Below are 21,972 nucleotides of genomic sequence, written 5' to 3' on the forward strand. Positions count from 1 at the left end.
TTTTTTTTTTTTTTTCTAGGTGAGTTACTAACAAGAATTCCATGTTGTATTCTCTTGTCATATCTGTGTATTTCTTCCCAAGGCTTCTTACTGTTTTCTTTTTCAAGGTCTGGACACTGATGAAGAGTGCTCCCAGTTATTGTGGAGGGTGTTCCCAGTTATTGTGGAGGGTGTTCCCACTCATTGTGGAGGGTGTTCCCACTCATTGTGGAGGGTGCTCCCAGTTATTGTGAAGAGTGCTCCCAGTTATTGTGGAGGGTGTTCCCACTCATTGTGGAGGGTGCTTCCAGTTATTGTGGAAAGTGCTCCCAGTTATTGTGGAGAGTGCTCCCAGTTATTGTGGAGAAGTCTCTTGCATTGGTTTTCTCATACTTAAGTTCCAGTTAGTTTTTGAGAGTACCACAGTGCCCTACTCTTCTCAGCAGCGTAAGGGAAGTGCGCTTGGTTAGCACTTGTCTAGGCATGGTAAGTGCAGTTCCGCAATTGTGGTCTGCCTGTCTCTCCCAGTCAAAAGTCGTTCATTTCCCTTTTTGTAATAAGAAAGCTTTACTGGGAGATGAGCATTTTTGTTTCCCAAAATTGTGTGTGTGTGTGTGTGTGTGTGTGTGCGTGTGTGTGTTTAAGTAAAAGAAGAAAGTGACCAGACTCTCTAGCAAATATCACTGTGGGAATGGAAGAGAAATCATATTCCCCGTAAAAAGCAATAACAAAAACAACAGAGGTCTTTCTGTCATATATTTGCAAGTAGAAGGAGCTCAGTCTAACTTCTAAGATCTGGAAGTTCCCAATTAACCTATTCTAATCATTGGAGCTCATCTTTAATTCCAACACGATCAGCTTTATTGCTGTTGCATCTGTGAATTCTGCACTCCTGCAGTGTGCTTGCCCTGATTGTTTGCTAGACTCCTGTTTGCTGAACGGTCACCAGGGTCATCACCCTATGCCATCCACCACATGTATAAATCACACTTAGTGTCCAACGTGTTCCTCAGATTGTCTGCATTTGCTGACTAGGGGCCCCATGTGGGTCCTCTCCTTATGTCCCCATCATTTTTAGAACACGCCTTACTTTCTGCCACCATGAAATATTCCACTTTCTTCTTACCTTTCTTTGAACTCAGTCCTGAATCAACTATTTTCCCCAAATAGCTAAGTTTCTTTTATTAAATGTTGGTATCCAGAAACCAAGACCTGGGCTGGCAAGATTGCTCAGTGGTTAAAGAAGCTTGCTGCCAAGCTGCCAAGACTAATAACCAGAGTTCGATCCCCCAAGACCCACATGGGGAAAGGAGATATCTGACTTCTGAAGGTCGTCCTCTGGTCTCTACATGCATGCGTGCGAGCATGTGTACAGACCCACACGCAAATACACACACACAAACATATACATACACGTGTACACACACATGTGCACACTAAATAAATGTAATTTTTTAAAAAAAGAACCCAAAATCTGCGTTTTATGTGTACCTATTCATAAAATAACATATTTCATTTTTTCCTACAGTGTATTTATTGATTTTCTTAAATTTAGTCCCAATGTTTACTAAATGGAGTATAATATTTATACTTAGACCAAAGTATTTTATTTTGCCTTCATATATTTTTAATTTTCTTAGACTATTAAAGCAAATTCTTATTTTCCAAAGTTATTCTTATGGAAAAGCCTTGGTGACCGAGACCATCACAGGGAACATCACCACCTTGACGTGTGTCTTTGCATACCTGCACACATCACCTACTAACCAAAGCTTTTCAATAGACTGCTTTGCATGACTTACTGGACTCACAAAAGCCAGACCCTATATTTCTCCTGTGGATCCGGCTATTGTAGAATTTGGACGAGAAACCTGCCTACTACTACACAGAAGGTGTAAACTGTTATAGACAATGTGTAGCTCCCTGCTTGAAAAGTTCAACCTACATTTTAAAAAGGACTTTTTTCAAAGATTGGCTTAAAGCTCCTACAGGCAGTAGTGTCACCCCTCCGCTCACCTCTCAGTGTCACTGGTCAGGGTCACACGTTTCCATTTTCACGTCCTCATTGCTTCCTCTTAGGTCAACAGCAAGAACTAAACCGACTCAGGCTGGGAGGTGGGAATTGTAAGCTGCTCAGGCTGGGAGGTGGGAATTGTAAGCTGCTCAGGCTGGGAGGTGGGAATTGTAAGCTGTGACATGATTACATCCCGATGTGTCTGAACATAGGATTCTTGAGCTGATTTTATCTCAAGGGACAAGGGGGGATGTTTTCTGCCATTTTACCCTCTGTCTTTACAGGAAGGTTTCGCAGACATTTGATAAAGGAGCAAAACAAGTACCAAAAAAGCAAGCACAAAACGAAACAGACCCCCTAACAAACAACATCTGATCATCCCGAGTCACCTGTTGGTTCACCCACCCTGAAAGGCAGAGGTACCTCTGAGCTCCCATTAAGCCTTCCTAGCCAGCCTCAGCTTCCAAACCAGGTAACTTGAGGTGGAATTAGATATGGAAATTTCACTCTCTTTCTGGTACTCAAGGAAATCTTGTTTCATTTTCATTAAGAATGTGGCATTTTTACAGTTTTTCTGAGTGGAGCTTCATTCAACGCTTGGCTCAGTAAGTTCTTTGGCCTCTGGGAAATTGGGTTATATGCTTCCAACGAATAGCAGGCTCGGTGTGGGAGACTCCCTGTGCAGGCTCCCCCACCTCATGCCTTCTCAGTAGGGTGCCTGGTCACTGTTGACCTCAATTTTTCCTTCTGGAAATTAATAACCAAGAAAATCAACGACTTGTATTATGTGACCATTATAGAGTTTAAGTGGATGGGAGATGACTGGTGTCTATATGGCATTCCCAGATTCTGGCACTTCTGAGTTCCCTGTGAACCCAGCCTTACTTTGGATCCTGTATTCTTACATATTCTAGACCATTGGATACATGTGTATTCAACTGTCTGTGCTCAGTAAAGAGGAAAGCCAGTTAGACCTTACAAAGAGGTTGAAATAGATGCCTTAGTTTCCCAGGTCATGATAAAGTCAAAACAGTACTCTCCCTGGTATGTGTCAATGTGTGTATGTGTGTGTGTGTGTGTGTGTGTGTGTGTGTGTGTGTGTGTTATTGTGATGTGTATACATGTGCATGTACATGTGTGTGTGTATGGGTGACTGTGGTGTGTGTATGTATGCATGTGTGTGTGTGTGTGTGTGTGTGTGTGTGCCAGCTTGTGTGTATGTATGTGTGGTGTAGTATGTGTCTGTGTTCATGTGTGATTGTGGTGTGTGAGTGTGAGTGTGGTGTGGTGTGGTGTGTGTTGTGAGTGTGAGTGTGGTGGTGTGGATGTATGAGAGTATGGTGTGGTGTACGTGTATGTTTGTGTATGTATGTGGTGGTAAGTGTGGTGTGGTATGTGTATGTGTGTATATGTGTGGTGTGTGCATGTGTGTGTATGTGATTGTTATGTGCATACATGCGCATTGTGTGTGTGGGTGACTGTGGTGTGTGTATGTGTGCATGTGTGTGTGTGTGTGTATGAGTGTGGTATGATATGTGTCTGCGTTTATGTGTGATTGTGGTATGTGAGTATGAGTGTGGTGTGGTGTGTGTGTTATGTATGTGTGAGTGTGGTGGTGTGTGTATGAGGGTAACTGTGGTGTGGTGCATGTGTATGTATGTGTATGTATATGGTAGTGAGTATGGCGTGGTGTGTATATGTGTGTCTATGTGTCTTCTGTGCATGTGTGCATGTGTGCAGTGCTGGGAAATGAACCTAGGTGCTCACCCATGCTAGATATGGTCTACCACTGAACTACACCCTCAGCCTTGGGAAATATCATTTAAAGAGTAAGGATATATTATTGTATTATTTTTACTGGCTTAATATCTTTAATATTAATTTGTCTCATACAGGAAATAAATGAACTGAAAACAAGCCTTCTTCCAAGTTTCTATAACTGAATACAAGTTAAAACCTCACTAAAGTCCCCTGATAAGAAATGACCTAAGCCAAAAATAATCCTGCAAGCTGCCAGGCCTTCTGTTTTTCTGAAGGACATGACTTATATACTCCAGTCAGACCCAGCCCCTCACCACTTCCTTCTTTTCTTCTTGGTCATATGATTGAGTAAGGGCCCAAGGAAGAAGAGGGCACAAGATGTAGGGAAGGAAGAATGACCTAAGGTTGGTTACAGTTAAGCATAGCAAAGCATTCTTTGTAACCAGACGTTACCAGACAGGCGAACTGGACTCCTTTCTATCATGTTTAGAATCCAGTGCTATCTAACATGGCCAGCGCAGAAAGCACTTTGCTTGGATAGAGAGAAACAGTAGGGTGAGCCTGTCCTCAGCTCTGGTCTATACGTATTGCATTATTCTGTTTGTGTAGTGGAAGTTGGCCATTTAATGCTAGTCTTTACACTAGGGAGGTTTGAACCTCATTTTGACTTGGTAGTTTTTTTTGACTCATTCAGGAGTTGAGCTAGTTTGTTGTTAATCTTGTGAGATTTTGACTTTGAAAAACAAAAACAAGCCCTCTTTTCTTTTAGTGAACACAATGTCCACTGCTGCTCACACTTGGTGGATGCAGAGCTCTGGAACCTCTGTTAATGCTGACAGCCTCACAACTTTGGCTTATGACGGTATATTTTTTTTGGAGCTACAGGGAATGGTTTGGGGGAAGATACCACAGGTATTGAGCTGCTGAGTTTTCTTGAGCAATTCATAGATAAGACACGGTTGTCCTTGGGAAGTCTGGGCTGTATGATCTGCTTGTGGCCCAGCAGCTAACAGCTTGTGTGCATTATCATATGACAGCAGTGTCCTCTGCAGACATAGGGTCAGTGAGTTGTGCACAGGAATCCTTGGAACGATGAGAATTAAATGCTTGTTTGTTTACTTTTTGTAGCTAAGAACAAAGTGTTCCTTTTGTGATGAAGTATACTTCAATCTTCTGGGCTTTGAGTTTTCACCTTCTGCATGCATTATTGATCATCTTTCTCTACAAGTGTCATGTCAAGCCAGACAGACTTTAATTATAATAAGGAAACTCCACAGAATGTTAATATAATGGTGATACAATACTGTGAGGATTGGTTCTAAGCTCTAAGCTATACTAAATTGTAGTAAGATGCACAGTCTTAGATTCTTCACGGTTCATGTGTTTACGGCATCTTTGCATATTCCTATCTGTAGCTGTTAGCGCCCATACTTTGGTGGTTCCTCAGATACCTTTTAGAAAATTGATATAAAAAAAATCTTTGAGTGACACTTTACCTTTCCTAGGAAGACTCCACTAACAAACTATGATGTGACTTTGATGTGAGTGAAGTTGCTTTGTGAGATTTACAAGTGAATGTTGCAGGAGGAAGGCATTTCAGAGAGAGAAAATCCATTTACCAGGAACAGAGTTGGAATGAAACCATTGGGAAGGATTCAGGGAATGTCTCAGAGTCCAGGATGCTGTTGAACATGGCTGGATGTTGAACATGGACATGAAGGATGAAGACATGACTAAACTTAGTGAGGAATTATAGAGGAGGGCAAGGGAGGACACAACACGTGGGAAAGACCCTCACCAACTGGCCTGAGTCACAGGTGCTGGTGACTAAGTCCTCTTGGCCCCAAGGGTGCCAAACCAAAGCATTCAATCACATGATTTCCTAAAACCAAAAATATGGTTTCATGCCTCAGCTCTGTCAAAGCCATATGCATTTTTGTGGAAAATAACATCTGTGTTTTTTAATTTTAACATGTGGAAAAGAATAATTATTTTTCAGAGTTTTTTCTTTAAAGATTTATTGTAGAGGCGAAGTATTACTTTGCAATACTTTGTAAGTTCAAAGCATATTATTATCTTTCTGCCTTCTGTTATAGTTAGCACTAAGATGCATGTCTGCAAAGCCTGCTGTTTTATGCTAGATCGAGAAACACAACATCCTGTCTCCCACTTAGTGGGTTCATGATTTCAGGTCAGTGCATAGCAAGGGTTTGCTAGTTCGGGGGTATTCCTTGCCATCTGAGTTTCTTTCCCACTTTTATTTTCCGATAAGTGAAACACTAGCAGATGTGATATGGCTGAGTTCCCTTTCCTCTGAAGTTGTTCAACAAAAAGCGTTCAGTCACTTATCCAAGTAAAATAAGTCTACACACATGAGATAGATGATTGGTTTCTTTCCTTTCCTTCAGTGAGAGAAATGGAGAGTTTTAGGAAACACAATACTTGTTTACAAAGAGTCAGTGTTCCTGCTTCATGAGTGACTAATACCTTGAATGTTGTCCAGGCCCTTGCCATAGAAGAAATAAAGATGCAGTAAGAGGATGACCACGTGACTTGAACTGTGGCGAGCAAGGTCAGGCCACACTCACAGGTGTAATAGACAGATACCCAGTCCTGTGTTTCCCTTGGAAACAGTGTTGCTAGCTTGGTTGCTTTGCTGGGACCTGATTACTGTGCTATTTCCAAATGTGTCCGTTATGTTAATGGTAAAAGAAAGAGGTCAGCAACATGGTGAATCTTGCTTACTTACTTACATACATACATACTTAACTACTGAGCCTTACTCCTGGCTCAGATCCTGCAAAGCAGGGACAGGTCTTAGGTGAGGATCCTCTGGGATGTTACCCCACTGTGACTACAGTTACTCCACGGTGACAGAAAAGGAATACTCCCCTCTCCTAATGCCCAGAGATGATCTAGAAATAAGTTCCTGGAATCTACATTTCAACAACTTCTCTACTACATACTTTATAAACTACTTTTCAAAACTATTTACTAAAAATCCTAATACTTGGTGTTTCCATCTATAACCTGAGATGTAGCTACTCATAGCAAAAAGAAAAAAAAAGAAAAAGGGAAAGCTATCTTCTGTATTGAAAGTTGTGGGGGGAGCTGACAGCAATTAAAATTACTAACATTAATTTATTGATTTCTAATTGCTTAGAACGCTTGTACTTTCAATGCAATGATTTCATACCTCTCGTGAACTCACAGATAAAAATCTTGCCTTATCTTCCTGTATTCTTTCCTATTGGCCCCATATACCATGAAATTATTCCTGGGGAGACAAGAGGAAGTCTATGACAGATCAAAGTAGTAATATCACCAAAGTGTAACTCGGTGAGCTATGAGTTACTTTAAGGAGTATTGGTGAGGGGTCACTCACAGGATCATGGATAACTCAAAGGTAGTTGTGTCACTGAAAGCCTGTGGCAGTGTGGGTGACGACTTGTGAAGACTGGACCCCCAAGCTCTCTGCATGGCTTGCAGTCAGCAGGTGCATATGGGAGAGTCTTCCTTCGGAACTCCATAAGCAGCTTCCTTTCCATATGTAGTGTTTCAGTTTGGAGGAGATGGTTCTACAACAGCTCACAGTTCCTGGACCTGGCCTTTGCATGATTGTATTATTGCTATTTGGGATAACAGCTTTGCCTCTCTGTACTTGTTTTTTGTTGAAATCCAGTAACAACTGGTAGATGGTGTCATGGTCCGTCTTAATAAACCATGATGTGCTAATTAGCTTTTGTCAACTTGACACATGCTAGAATGATCTTGGGAAGAGGGACACTCCACTGAGGAAGTACCACCATTAGATTGGCCAGAAGAAACATCTATGGGATCATTTTCTTTTTTAATGATTGATGTGGGAAGGCCCAGTCTACTGTGCTTCTGGGTTATATAGAAACGCATCTCGGATGAACCATGAGAGGCAAGCCAGTACAGCTCTCCTCTAAGATTTCTGCCTCACTTTGTGCCTCTAGGTATCACCCTAAGTTCCTGCCTTGGCTTCCCCTGATGATGGATGCTATCTCAAAGTGTAAGCCATATGAGCTATCCACAGCCCCGGCTGGCTCCATCATTGTTTTATCACAGCAACAGAGAAATGAATGATGGTGCATGGCTTTCATCAACTTATTCCACTGCAAGGGTCTTCTTCAGTGGCCTCCTGCTGTGGCCTGATGCACTCAGGCTCATGGGGGCTGGCCTTCCCCTGTCTTCTCCTTTCTTTAGACATTCCTCAGCAGAGCACAGCGGGCCCCTTTCCTGCCCTTGTCTGTCTTCTCAGGACTGACTTGGGTTCATGCAGCTTTCCTTGCCTCTGTCCCTGCAAAATGCATCATTCCACACTTTAAGGTTTTGAAGAACTTTCTTGCTGTACAATCAATTTATCATTTATAGAGTTCTGTTTTCAGGTCCAGCTGCTGATTGACTGACAGTGGGCCGTTCTCCTGGCAAACCCAGTGAGTTTTAAAAATGTCAGTAGGTTGAGATACGTTTAGCCTACAGAACCTTATAACTTAGCTTAGAGCACCGTGGCTTCCCGGTATCATCACATGGCTTCCTGCAAGCTGAGGCCCAGCCACCGGTTTCATAGCAGACTGTCACAGGACTGTCACCAACCTCAAAAGAGACTGAAATTCAAAGTGCTTTACACTAAATGCTTACTTATTTTGTACCATCATAACGTGAAAAAAATTTGGAGACAGGGTTTCATCCTGAGGCTGACGTCAAACTGGAATGAGCCCTTTAACTCTTCTGCCTTAGCCTTCAAAGTGCCAGAAAAGTCTGCATTTGTACTGTTCTAGGTGGCACTGGCCTCCATTCCCAATTTCCTAGTTAGAGTTTTCTAATAAAGTACTTCATTTAGAATTTGAAGATTTATTTGTTTGTTTGTTTGTTTATTTATTATATGTAAGTACACTGTAGCTGTCCTCAGATACTCCAGAAGAGGGAGTCAGATCTCATTATGGATGGTTGTGAGCCACCATGTGGTTGCTGGGATTTGAACTCCTGACCTTCAGAAGAGCAGTCGGGTGCTCTTACCCACTGAGCCATCTCACCAGCCCAAAAGAACTCACTATGTAGACCAGGCTGCACTTGGCTTTTTGAGACAGTTTCTCTGTGTAGCCCTGGCTGTCCTGGAACTCACTTTGTAGACCAGGCTGACCTTGAACTCAGAAATCCGCCTGCCTCTGCCTCCCGAGTGCTGGGATCAAAGGCGTGCGCCACCACTAATTTAAGAAAAATAAATACTTGGACTATGAAATAACTTGTGCATATTTAAAATACATACAACATATCACAGAAACAAAATTCAGTACATTAAACATACAAACATCTCCCACTAAGGAAACATGAAGTGATACCTGTGAACACGCCTCTCTGAAGAGCCTCCTTTAGTCATCACTTAAATATGCCTGTGGCTCTTTAAAAACATGGCAACACATTTATCCTTAAATATGATGTAGTTTGACTTGGGTGTAGTCATTTAATAAATCTGGCTTTCCTTTTGTTTTTTTCCCCACATGTATGTCATATGTATAGTTCGTGTGTGTGTGTGTGTGTGTGAGTTACATGTATGTACATGTGAAGGCTTGAAGCTGACGCCACTTTACTTGTTGAAGCAAGGCGTCTTGTTATGCAGAGTTGTTCTGTTTGAGCTATCAGACCCCCTGCTTCTGCTTCCTGAGTGCTGGGATTATGGGCTGGTACCATGGCTTCTTGCCTTCTCCGTGAGCCCTGGGGATTTGAACTCAGGTCCTCAGACTTACAGAACAAATACTTTGCCTACTGAGTCATCTCCCTGTATTCATTGCTTTTTCATGGTGCTTTTCTCGGTTAATTATACTAAGGGACAACTTTGCTGTCTGACTCAGCAGCTGTTCATGAGATAGCTAATTATCGGTTTATTTATATTTGTGATGCAAGTTAGAAAGTTATACTGTGATATACATTTACAAATTAATCATATCACATTTTAAGATACAGTTTTCATATTATTACACCTATAATTGAGTGTTTTGTAGGAAAGTTCTACTCCTAAGAAACACAGCGCCCTGCACACTCTAGGTGGTGCTTTACCACCGAGCTGAATCCCCCATGATCTATAGGAAACACAGCACCCTGCACACTCTAGGTGGTGCTCTACCGAGCTGCATCCCCTATGAGCTACAGCTCCTAAGTCTGATATTCTATCAACACAAAAAAGGATTACTGACAAGGTATGACTCAATATTTGTGGCTGTTGGTCTTTATCACCCAGAAATGCTTCACCAAGGTCAAGGGACTCTGTACTGGAGAAGTGGAATTGCTGGTGAAATATTCCATGTGGCATGGTTTCTTGTAAAGTCGACCCTTCAAGCAAAGCGATAAGAAGATAACAGTGATAAAATATCACCTGATTGAAAACAAAACATTTGTAAAGAATATTTTCCTTGTTTGGGGTTTTTGATATTTCATTTTCTTTGTCTCAAAAGATGTGTCTCCTTTTGACGGTTTTCAAACAATACAATATTATTTGGCTGGCTAACAATAATATAGTCATGTAGTCTTTCATGTTTTGCCAGCGCAATTATTCTTAATTGTGATTTTTTTGATACATTTTAAGTGCACAGATTCATGGGTCTTACTGTGGCATTTCTGTATGTGCATATTGTCTGCTTACACTTGCTCCTTTGGATGTTGACTGGGAATCTGTTGTGAGTCTTTTGAAGAGTGTGCCTTGTTTCTTTCTGTCTATGATGGCACTCCAGGAAAATGCTATAACTATGGACAAAGAGAGAGTCAAAATGTTATCATTACCTGTCTCTAGCTGTCTTCTCATTCTTCCTCCCACCTGTCTCTCTCTTATTGTCACCTTCTCTTGCTCTGGGTCTCCTCTCCTTTGGTTTCTTTCTCTATTTCCCTGTCTTGCTCTTTGTCTTTTTTGATTCTGGTCCTATCTTCTCCCTCCCTCCCTCCCTCCCTCCCTCCCTCCCTCCCTCCCTCCCTCATTCCCTCCCTTCCTCCCTCTTTCCTTCTCTCCTACCTTACCCTACTCTTCCCACTTTTCCCCCTGCCTCTTCTCCCATCTCTGCTCACACTCTGCTTCCTCCTCTCTACTCATCCAACTTAAGCTCCCCCAATCACTTCCAAGGTGTATCCAGTATATTCTTTGTCTCATTGTGTGAGTGCGCTGTTTATATATGTACTAGTTGGTGAACATGCACATGTCTGCACAGGATTGTAGCAGCTAGAGGACCTATTGTATTATTATTACCCGGGTTCCAGTGACCTTTTTCTTTGAAGTAGGGCCTCTCATTGGCTTCCCCCAAGCAGGCCTGGCTGCTGGCCAAGAAGCCCCAGGGATCTGGCTATTGCCTCTTCCCCAGTGCTGGTATTGAAAGTGTGTGCCATCACACCTAAGTTTTAACTGAAGTTCTGTGTCTGTAGGATGAGCACTCTGCTAAGTCACCTCTAGCTCTTTCTGTCACTTCTGAGTATCCATTTCTCTACCATTTCTTCCCTTTGAATACACAGTTAGTGTCTAGTAAGTTCTGGTGCCTTTGCAACTGTGTGTTGTGCAAACTAGTCTCAGCTGCCTATTTAGTGATTAGTCCACTTTGTCTAGATGAGATCCTATAGTTCACTGATTTGAGTGGAAGAGTCTTCAGGCTCCCAAACACAAGCGTCCTTTCGAAGACAGGATCTGCTTCAGGATACATGTTTCTGACTCAATTACTTAGTAGATAAAATTATGCTCTTTTACAAAATACTTTAAAATAATTATAAACCTAATTATCATAATAGGTGGAATATAAGAATTTTGACTGAAACATTTATATTAGTCGTTGTTTAACTGTAATTTAATACAATTGGAAAATTATCCATTTTGCTTATAGTCAATGTTTCTTTAATACTCTGGGGGAAGATATCAGTTTAGGGTGGACACAAACAACCTTTGAGATAAGTATTGTATCAGTTTTGTAGAGTTGTTGTCAGGAAGAACTATAGAAAATGGGCTTTGGTGTATTAGATATTGACTGCCTCAGTTCTGGAGTTCAAAATCAGGTGTGTGTTGGGCTGCTCTCTCTGTGAAAAATACATGGAAATCCTTCCTCCTCTTCCCCCTTTGCTTCTGGTGGCTGGTTAGCCTGCTTGAGATATTTGAACCTGGAGCCACATGGCTCCAATCTCAGTCTTCGTCTTTCTATGGAGTTCTACCTGCCCCATCTTCTCGTGGCTGCTTTATAAGGCTATCAGCCATGTTGGATAGGAAAACATTCTAGTCCCCTATGACCTCCTCTTAACTAAGTATATAGGCAATGGCTGCATCCAAAGGAAACCACCTTCTGAAGTTGTGAGGGTAACATACAACTTTAGTGGGGTTTTGTTTGGTTGGTTTTTCTTTTTAGGGAATACGTTTATCCTAAAACAGGTGTCTAGGTTCAGGTCTCATTTCCTCCACCCTGTACTGACAGGACATTTGGGACATGACATAACCTCTCTGCGGCCTCAGCTGCAACATATAGATAATTATGATTCCTGTCTCATGGCACTGCAAAAAGTAAATGAGATGCACTTAGCAAAACACCCAGCACACAGTCAGCACACATAAACATTGGCCGCTTTTTAGGGATCGTTTAAGGTGGGTTTGCTTCTTTTTTGTTGTTGTTGTTTGTTCTGATTTTGTTGTTTGTTGTTTGTTTTTGATTCCTGTTGTGGTTGTGGCAGATCCCTAAGGTTAGTGTCTGGTTCAGCGTAGTTCCTCACTAAGTTTCTAATTTCGATTCCTGGGGGTCTCTGTACCTTGTGTAGGCCGGTGCTGACAGTTCCCCCAGAGACTCAGGATGACGTTACTCTATTTTATGAATTGGTAAACGGATGAATAGTAAGGGATGTTTAATGTGTCAAACCTTTAGCAACCTACTAGTAACCCTGGTAAAAATTCAGTGGTGGGCTAGTTTGGATTTTGCTGCAGTTCTTACTTTGGTCTGCTGTGGGCTCCCTTTCTGCAGTGAGATGTGTATGTCTGTGTTACACCTCCCGGAGGAAAGTTTCCCTTACAATAGCAGTGCTGTCAGGTATAGCTAAGAAATTGAATTAACGTTTGAAGACAGTGATTTCTGCTCAAAGTTCTCTCCAAGTCATCACGAAATATTTTCTTAAATCTCATTTTGTTTTCATGCAAAAATACAAACCTGGGAGCATTTAGATACCCTACAATTATAGGGAGCAATTCTCTGGTGTATAAGTTATAGAAACAGGGAGCTTAAATTTCCTTCTGTTGTCACAGGGAAGTTAGTACCCTGAACAGTTCTTCCCACTGGAGGGGGAAACACCAGGAAGGATTGGAACATGTTGCTCAGCTGAAGTGTGTAGGTCCTTCTGACAGATGTGGTCATAGGAGTCACATCCCACCTGGAAGGTGACTGAGCCCTGCCTTTATCCCATTGACCATGGAGCTCCTCCTGGGCTGCAGGTACCATTGTTCCTGTGCACAGAAGAACCTTAGGGTTGACTTCTAGACTATACCTGTTCACAGAACCAGCTCAGTCAACGGTGAATCCCACAGGGCATCTTCCATCCAGTTCCAAAGAGGGTTGGGAAAGAAGCCTATTTGTCAATTCAGAAGTGGCTGCCAAACCTTCAACTGCCATCTCGGTAAAGAGCACACATGGAGTCCAGAATGCCTGGGGTAATGGCAGACGCTTGCCTCTTTTGTTGTCAGGTTCAATCACATGGGAATTCCTACTCCCTGGCCCTCGGGAACTATACTAGTCTATTACAGTCTGTTCCCCATAATTTCTCTCCCATGTGTGGAAACAATAAGAAATTCCTGTATATGACTGATAGGGAGACATAGTTCTGTTCAGTGTGTTTTTCTTTTCTGCACCCAGCTGCCTAGCATCCCCACTCAACATGATTTCTTCTTTCTTCTTCCTTGTGGCTTTACTCTTGATTATATGTACATACCTGTTCTCTGAAGAGTCTTAGACTCCTGGAGATGGAAGACAAGCTTGAAATAGCTTTAGCACTGAGGAAGGGAGATTATTAACTCCTAAGAGAGTCTACAGGCATGACTGGTATTGCTGTGCTCCTGACACTGGGGATGATTGCAGCTGTGATATTTATGATCCTAAAGATTGTCCACATTCAGTCTTTCCCCTTAGCAAAATGCTTTCCCCTTTAGACTATGTTTCCCAGTAGTGAGGGACCTTTTAATAGGACAATCTGGTTCAAATCCCTACAGCCCAATGACCAGAACGTAAGAGTTCCCTTCTAACTGATTTCATCAAGCTTCTCCATGAGGTTTGCTTAGCTCAGTGTAATGGAGCATTTACATTTTAGCAACTGCTTGAGGTGAGTCCTGGTGATGCTGTAGCTAATACATGCCTCACAGAGAACCGTGGGGAGAAGAGACGTTTGAGGAGTAAGTGGTATGTGGGGCGCTATAATAAAAATTCTTTTCTTTTTTTATTAGATATTTTCTTAATATACATTTCAAATGCTATCCCGAAAGTTCCCTATATCCTCCCCCTGCCCTGCTCCCCTACCCACCCACTCCCACTTCTTGGCCCTGGCATTCCCCTGTACTGGGGCATATAAAGTTTGCAATACCAAGTGGTCTCTCTTCCCAGTGATGGCCAACTAGGCCATCTTCTGCTACATGTGCAGCTAGAGATATGAGCTCTGGGGGTACTGGTTAGTTCATATTGTTATTCCACCTATAGAGTTGTAGACCCCTTCATCTCCTTGGGTGCTTTCTTTAGCATCTCCATTGGGAGCCCTGTGTTCCATTTTATAGATGGCTGTGAGCATCCCTTTCTGTATTTGCCAGGCACTGGCATAGCCTCATATGAGACAGCTATAACAGGGTCCTTTCAGCAAAATCTTTCTGGCATATGCAATAATGTCTGGGTTTGGTGGCTGATTATGATTATGTCTCTGGATAGTTCATCCTTTCGTCTTAGCTCCAAACTTTGTCTCTGTAACTCCTTTCATGGGTGTTTTGTTCTCTATTCTAAGGAAGAATAAAGTATGTTAATGTGTCACAGTGTCGTTGTTCTTGTTAACTTGAAAAATCCGAGACACACGTAGGAAGCAAAATCCCACTCAATGACTTGCCTTCTTCAGATTGAAGTGTGGGTATGTCTGTGAGGGTGGTGTGTGTGTGTGTGTGTGTGTGTGTGTGTGTGTGATAGAAATCTACAAGGGAACATCCAACCCACTGTAGCTGATGTTGTTCCTAGGCAAGTGGGCCTGGGCTGTAAGAAGAAAGGGAGCTGAGCCAGCCATAGAGAAGCAAGCCAGTAAGCAGCATCCCTTCATAGTCTCTGCTTCAGTTCCAGCCTTAGGATCCTGCTTGACTTCCTGTCCCGACTTCCCTCAGTGATGGATTATGACCTGGAAGTATACTCCAGATAAGTCCCTGCCTCCCTCATGTTTGTTTCAGTGTCTTATCACAGCAATAGAATAGCAAACGAGGACAGGAAGTTGTGAGCATAGTTGCACCTACTGCCCCCCCACTGCCTCCCCCCCCCCCCCCATGAGATTCTTTTACTTTAAGATGAATTACTCTCTCTACCCTTCATACTGCCTATGTCTGGTCTATCAGTAAACCTGCTGTGTGAGCCCTAGGTTTCATGGAGGACAATGGTCCCAACAGGGTCCTAATGCATGTGTGTTGCCCTGCCCTGAAGATTGTTCTTCCTGTGATCTGTCTCTGGCCATGATCAATTCTACCGCGTTATTGTCAGTCTTGGGGAATGACCCACTGAAACGTCATGTGAAGCCTGCACTCTACACTGAAGCCAGTTTCTCCCTGTTAGCATAATGTTGTACAGCTACAGCGTATGATGTTTTCTTTTGTTGGGGTTGTTCCTTGCTGCCTTGCTCATTTCTCTACACTCAGTTAGCAGTCTTAACTCCAGTGGTTTCATTATGTATGACTGATATATCACAGAGAAGGTCTCTGCAGGAGTTTTGTTTTCTGTCCCAGTCCCTGGCCCACCCAGTGACTACTTGAATCTGCAGTGTAGGGAAAATAGAAGGCATTTGTTCTCACATTCCTTTAAAGTCTCTCATTAAACACATCCAAAGCAGCTCAGCCATTTCTTCCTCATTCATTGTCCCCAGCTCCCGCAGGCCAGGTATTATCTCACAGGAGTAAACACGCAAGGGCTATTTCAAGTCTGCAAATAGAAGTCTTGGTTTGGATGCTCCCAAGAGCAGACGCTAAAACGAACGTCAGAATGAGGGTTAATGACCTAGGGAAGTATGGTGGATTGTGGAGAAGCCAGGGAGGGAAGGGTTAATCTGGAGCTAAATGTGTGTACAATGCAGGTCACTGTTCAGTTCAGCTGAGGAGCCACCCCTCTAGGGACCCAGTGGGGGATGATACAGATAAATCTCCATTCTTAAAGCTGGAACCAGAAGACTTGTCCTCCAGGATTCGTTTTCACCTTGCTATCTCAATCAGAGGCTCACTTCTCCTTTTATTCTCTTCATATCTAACTTAGTTTTCCAAATAATACATCAGTTGCTTGTTAAAAACCTAAAAACCATTTAAATAGGTGAACTGAGCAAAACCTTTTCTCTGCCATTCCTCGTCACCAGCAAAGCCCTCTTTTAGTTTATACAGGCACATTTTCTTCTTCTAGTTTTGGATTTTGCAAAATGAACTAAGCTGTGTGTCTGTGAGTGCACGTACACACACACACACACACACACACACACACACACACACACTTCTTTGTGACTCAAGACACAAAAGGTGTCGTGGTATACAAGTGTCTCTTTTCCTTTCCAGTCAGCAGTGTGCCTTGGAATCATCCCCACCTGATATTCTCCAAACTCTCTCTTGTTCTTTTATAGCATGAGATGATTTTGTGTGAGACACCGCACAGTGGGCCATTCTCAAAGGATGGGCATTTAGTTTGTGTCTATAGATTTAGCTGCTACAAACAGTGAAAGGAAATGACATTGAGTAAAAGCTCTAAAGCTCTAGAGACAAATCTTCAAGGCAAAAACCTAAGAAATGGTATTGCTTAGCCAAAGGTACTGCTTTTCAGTAAGGACAGGTTCCGATGAAGTCTGGTTAGGCTGGTGTCAGTCCATCTGCCTAGTCCCGTGTTCAGAGGTCACAGTGATTTTATAGCACGCTGAGCCGGAGCTCCCAGGGTCAGTTCATTCGCCACCGCAGGGCTGCATCCACCTCTGTGAGACATTCCCTTCACCAGCTCTGGGTCTCAGGCAACTGGCTTTCTTCCCCGATCTTCACAACAAATACTTTATCAACTCTGCCTACGCAGTTATCTGCAGAGTTTCTGATTAGTGTGTAATTGGGGGGGGGGGGCATTTTCATGCTAATCAACCATTTGTTTATTGAACAAAATAAAGTGACAGATTAATTGTTGGAGTGGCCAGCCAGCCCTGTAGCTGTTGTCTCAGTCACTGATCATCTCTGTGTCGGTCTGTGACTTACTCCCCACGCCACCCACGCTCCCCACGCTGCCCACGCTCCCTGTGCCGCTTCCATTTTCAATCATGATTGTTGCCATGCCTACCCAGTTTACCAAATTGTGCTTGTTATAGGATTTTTTTTTTTTAAACAAGGGAGGAGTTAGGCTTATTTCTGAACTTTCAGGTTGAAAAACTATGGCTATATTTTTCTATTAACTTTTTAAGTTATTTGTAAATTAATTTAACATCACAGGCTTTATATGTGCTTATAATTGATGTATAATCTTTGTTCAAAACACAAGGGCAATTCTCATTTGCCTGATGAGTTTCTTTCCTAGTGTACTGAAGGTTGGATGTGGCTACTCATAAGGCTGGGGGGTGACACAGGTAGGCACACTGGCAGCTTGAAGAAGTGTGTCTTTACAAAGAGACAAGTCCTTCTATAAACATCATATAGAAACTCAAATGTATAGCACTGTAGGCTGTAGAATGTGCAACCAACCAACCAATAATAATAATAATAAAAACCCCTAATGTCCTTAAGCGCCTACAAATTTATCAGGAACACATTATATGATGTTCAGAATACCATGAGGAGAAAGCAAATAAGCAAATCTTTTAGACGTGTGTCTAACTCAGATAATTATGTATGAAAAAGAATTACCAGCACTCTGAGGCATAAAGTCCTCCGCTAACTAGGAAAATCGACTGTGAAGAGTGGCTTGTTCCCCCGGGGGGGTTTTCAGGAATGTTACATTTTATGAAAATTATTTTGTTACCCGTTTTATATGGTTTGCCAGGTGATAAAGTTCTCGGAGCAGTACCCAGGGTTAGCTCCTCAGCTTCTGTTTCTCTGTGTTAAAAGCACTGACTGGGTGCCACTTCTCTCTTTACTGTACTCACGCTCTCCTCTTCCAAGAGACCCGAAGGAGAAGAGGGCCATCCCTGAGGTTGGTCTTGAACCTGGGGTAGTCTGCCTGTCCAACACAGCTAGTCACCTTGTCACAGAAACTGCCACAGTGTCAAACCTTGACACAGTTCCCTTCCAGGCTCTTGGGCAAATGAGTCACCCCATATTTCTTCTTATGAATGAGAGTTTGGGGAACAGGCAATATGGTTTATAATTTTGTGGGAAAGATGAGTTTTATTGCACATAAAATGAGATTTCAGTGAAATTATGAAGTTAATTGTCTTAACAGCTTTGCTCAAATCAGCTCAGCTCAGGAGCCCCTGCAAAGCAGCAGCACTCTTCTTTCAGGATCGTGATGGATTTGTTCTGGAGAAAATGCAGTCTGTATAGTTGGCTGTTGTGGAGTGATCCTCTACATCGGTGTTAGAGGGTCTTTCCCCCTCCACCAACTGGGTTGTTCCTGGAATGCTGTACCTCTTGGTGTCGCAAATTTTGAAAAGAATGTGAAATAGAAAACTCTTTACCTGTCTTCAGTGCCCCTGCTTGGGCAAGGGCTTGGTCATCCTCGATCACCTGGTTTTGAACATTCTATTTTATAAGAATATTTTTGTAGAGGAAATGGCTTTTCCAAGTTGCCTTTGTACTTTTGACTGTTGCACAGTTGATTTTCTCCCCGCTCTTAGGATTGCTCTGGTGAGAACTCACAAACGAACTTGCCAACTGAAGCAAAGCTCTTCATATGCTTTCCTTTCTGCTTGATAAATGGTTGCTGTGCAAACACCCTTAGCCCCTTTCTCTCCATCAACCAGCTACAGAATACAAAGAGAGTCTAGAAAAGTGGTTTTGATTTCCATATTTGGTATGAGAAAACATACAGGATTTATGTAGCTTTGTAGTGCAAAAGTTTTCTAGAGGTCAGGATGACTTCTTTAATGGCCCATGATGGAGAAACTGAGTCACTGGAGCCACTGGTGGCCTTCATTCTGGGTTACAACACCTTTCTCTCAAAGAATACCACAAGTGCCAAAACCAAACTCTTTTGACTTCATTTAACGCTATTTAAATTTTTGGTTCTGCTGTACAGCTCTCAAGACTCTCTCAGTGAGTATCCATATCATTTGTAATGAATCATTACAAATATGGTAGTAATGGGCATAGAGACATGGTCAGCCTTTTCTCTATAGTTGACATTCTAATGTACTTTTACCCATAATGCATTGCACCCTCTTCATTCAGCTGCCAGTTCAGAGGGCATTCAGCTGGAGATGGGTAATGGCTTTGTGAAGGGAGTGTTGAAGATAAAGACGAGAGCTAGGGATCTGATAGATGAATTTTTGTAAGTAAATGGTCAGAGAGAGGTGAACGTAGAAAGAATGCACAGTGCACGTTAGCTAGACAGGAGTTCCTCTAACAGAGTATATATTAGGAAGTCAGGAGAGAGACTGATCCGGACGGGTGGGCTGATGCTGACTAAGAGAAACTGTCCATTTTATGCTTTATGCACTCATGGGGAAGGAGCTAAACTTTTGGAGACAAACATGGTCAGAATTTCTTGTTAGAGGGTAACTCATGGTAGTTTACAGAATGGGTTGGTTAGGCTCATTAGACAGTCAGTTAATAACATACTCATTTAAATAGTCATTCTCCCTCAACACACGGACTCTCCAGATGGCTTGCTGCTATATACATTAGCAACAGTGACATTGCTTCATCTCCTGTGCTGGTGCTCTGACTGGCAAGTCTACTCCAACATTAAGTGTAAAGGCACAGAAAATCCCTGGATGACCTGACATGGTCTGAGTGAGCAGACATGGTCTGTGCTGCAGACTGGTCCTAAGAACAGCTTGCAATGGTAGCATGTACTTCACCCGTGCACCTATTGTATACATACTGTATTCCATATGCTTTGCAGTACTTCCCTGTATTTCATTAACTACCTCCATCCAGATGTCTACATATTCACTTACCACCATTTTTTTTTATCATATTCCTATTTTGTTCCTGATATATCCTAGTCTGTCATCTACCTGGAAACCCTCTAGCCACACCATGACATTGTCATCACATGCAATCCCCAGACCAGAAGCTCTTCTTGGTAACAGTTTCTACCATCAAGTCTCTCTTTCCTCCCTTGCCTTTCTGCCCAGTCCTGGTCCTAACACAGCTATTTAGTTAGTTGCTGCCACTGCCAGTGTCCCTTTTAAGTAGCCTCGACCTGTTTACAATCCTATCGGTGCACATATAGCATTCCAGAGCCTCACAGAAAAGCAGTTTGCCAGATATAGTTCTGCCCATCTAGGAGGCCAATGTTTTCATCACTTACTATTGACAGTAGATAGTGATAAGCCAAGCTAATGAGAAGCTGTTGTTCTAGTAAGAAATGACTTTTATTATTGTAATGTCGATGGCAAAGCTAAGTCTTCTAAATTGTTAAAATCACATCCTTTGCATCAGTGAAGTGCTTCAGGCCCGTTTTGTAAGAATTCTGAGAAGTTTGAAGTACATGGTGAACAATGTAGGTCTACATGTGTACCAATATCAGTTTTCAAGGAGTCTTCTGTTGCATTGTATTTGAGTGTGGTGGTCTGAAGGAGAATGGCCCACATAGGCTCATATGTTTGATTGCTAGGGCTGCAGTTGGTGGAACTGTTTAGGAAGAATTAGGGGGTGTAGTCTTCTTGGCATGGTTGTGGTCTCATTGGAGAAGGAGGTTACAAATGTTTATACTAGGCCCAGTCTTCTCTCTCTCTCCCCACACCCCCTTCAGATGCTTGTGCATTTTAGAATTTACATTACTACGAATAGACACCATGACCAAGGCAACTCTTATAAAGGAAAACATTTAACTGAGGCTGTCTTACAGTTTTTAGAGGTTCAGTCCATTATCATCATGGCAAGAAGCATGGCAGCATCCAGGCAGACGTGGTGCTGGCAAGGAGATAAGAGCTCTACATCTTGATCCACCTGGGTGGAGCGTGCATGTAGGACCTCAAAACCCACCCTACAGTGACACACTTCCTCCAACAAGGCCATGCCTACTCTAACAAGGCCACACCTATTCTAACAAGGCCACATCTCTTATAGTGCCACCCCCTAGGTCAAGCATTCAAACTACTACACTGTGGATGAGGATGCAAATCTCCCAGCTACTGATGAGGACACTGCCCATCTACTTCCTGCTATGATGATCATGGACTAACTCTCTGAAGCTGTGAGGAAGCCCCAAATGGAATACTTTATTTTATAAGAGCTCCCTTAGTCAGAGTGTCTCTGCACCACAATAGAATAGTAGCTAATGCAACAGGGACGTTTTGTATGAAGCCTCTTGCAAATATCCATTTACTACTTCATAGTATCAGTGGGAAAAGACCAGAGCTTAGAGATTGTTTTACCACCAATGAAGAATAGCCTAAACCTGGGAAAGATGATGAAGGGGCTTAGTTCAATTTTGACTCATACAAGATCTGTGTGAAGGTTTATTACGCTTTAGACATGAACATTTAAAGTAAGCACAGCCCTAAACTTACAACCATACAACTATACTTGTCAGAGCTTTTGGCTTTATTTTGTTTGTGACTTTGATATTTAATTGAAGCAATGATCTCATTTGATTAAGCATCACACTAGAAAGTGTCTGTCTTCCTATAGATGATTTCCACTATGTGTGGTCCTCATGGTGTTCAACTGTGTCATTGGTGGCAGTTTCACAAACACCACTTTAGCAATGGTGAGATGCACAGACAGCCTCTTCTCTTCATTGCTTGCCACCGTCACTACCATCATTTTTTTTTCCGGGCAAATACCATTCTGGTAGCGAGATCACATTGCCTTGAAGTCTCACAGCAGTTTAACTTGGTGGATGTTG

General features: G+C 42.5%; 1 protein-coding gene across 5 annotated transcripts in view; it reads left to right on the forward strand.

Moving 5' to 3' along the window:
* Arhgap24 (Rho GTPase activating protein 24) overlaps positions 1 to 21,972 on the forward strand; it is a 697,838-nt gene that overhangs the window by 291,276 nt on the left and 384,590 nt on the right. Inside the window, exon 2 of one of the 5 annotated variants that reach the window (XM_006534887.3) lies at positions 2,278 to 2,465. The exons of the other annotated variants lie outside the window; for them this stretch is intronic. The gene's annotated coding sequence lies outside the window, so the exon portion shown is untranslated. The remainder of the gene's footprint in view (positions 1 to 2,277; positions 2,466 to 21,972) is intronic. 5 annotated transcript variants of the gene reach the window in all.

This window comes from Mus musculus, chromosome 5 (genome assembly GCF_000001635.26).
Source record: "Mus musculus strain C57BL/6J chromosome 5, GRCm38.p6 C57BL/6J".
NCBI classification, from domain to species: Eukaryota; Metazoa; Chordata; class Mammalia; order Rodentia; family Muridae; genus Mus; species Mus musculus.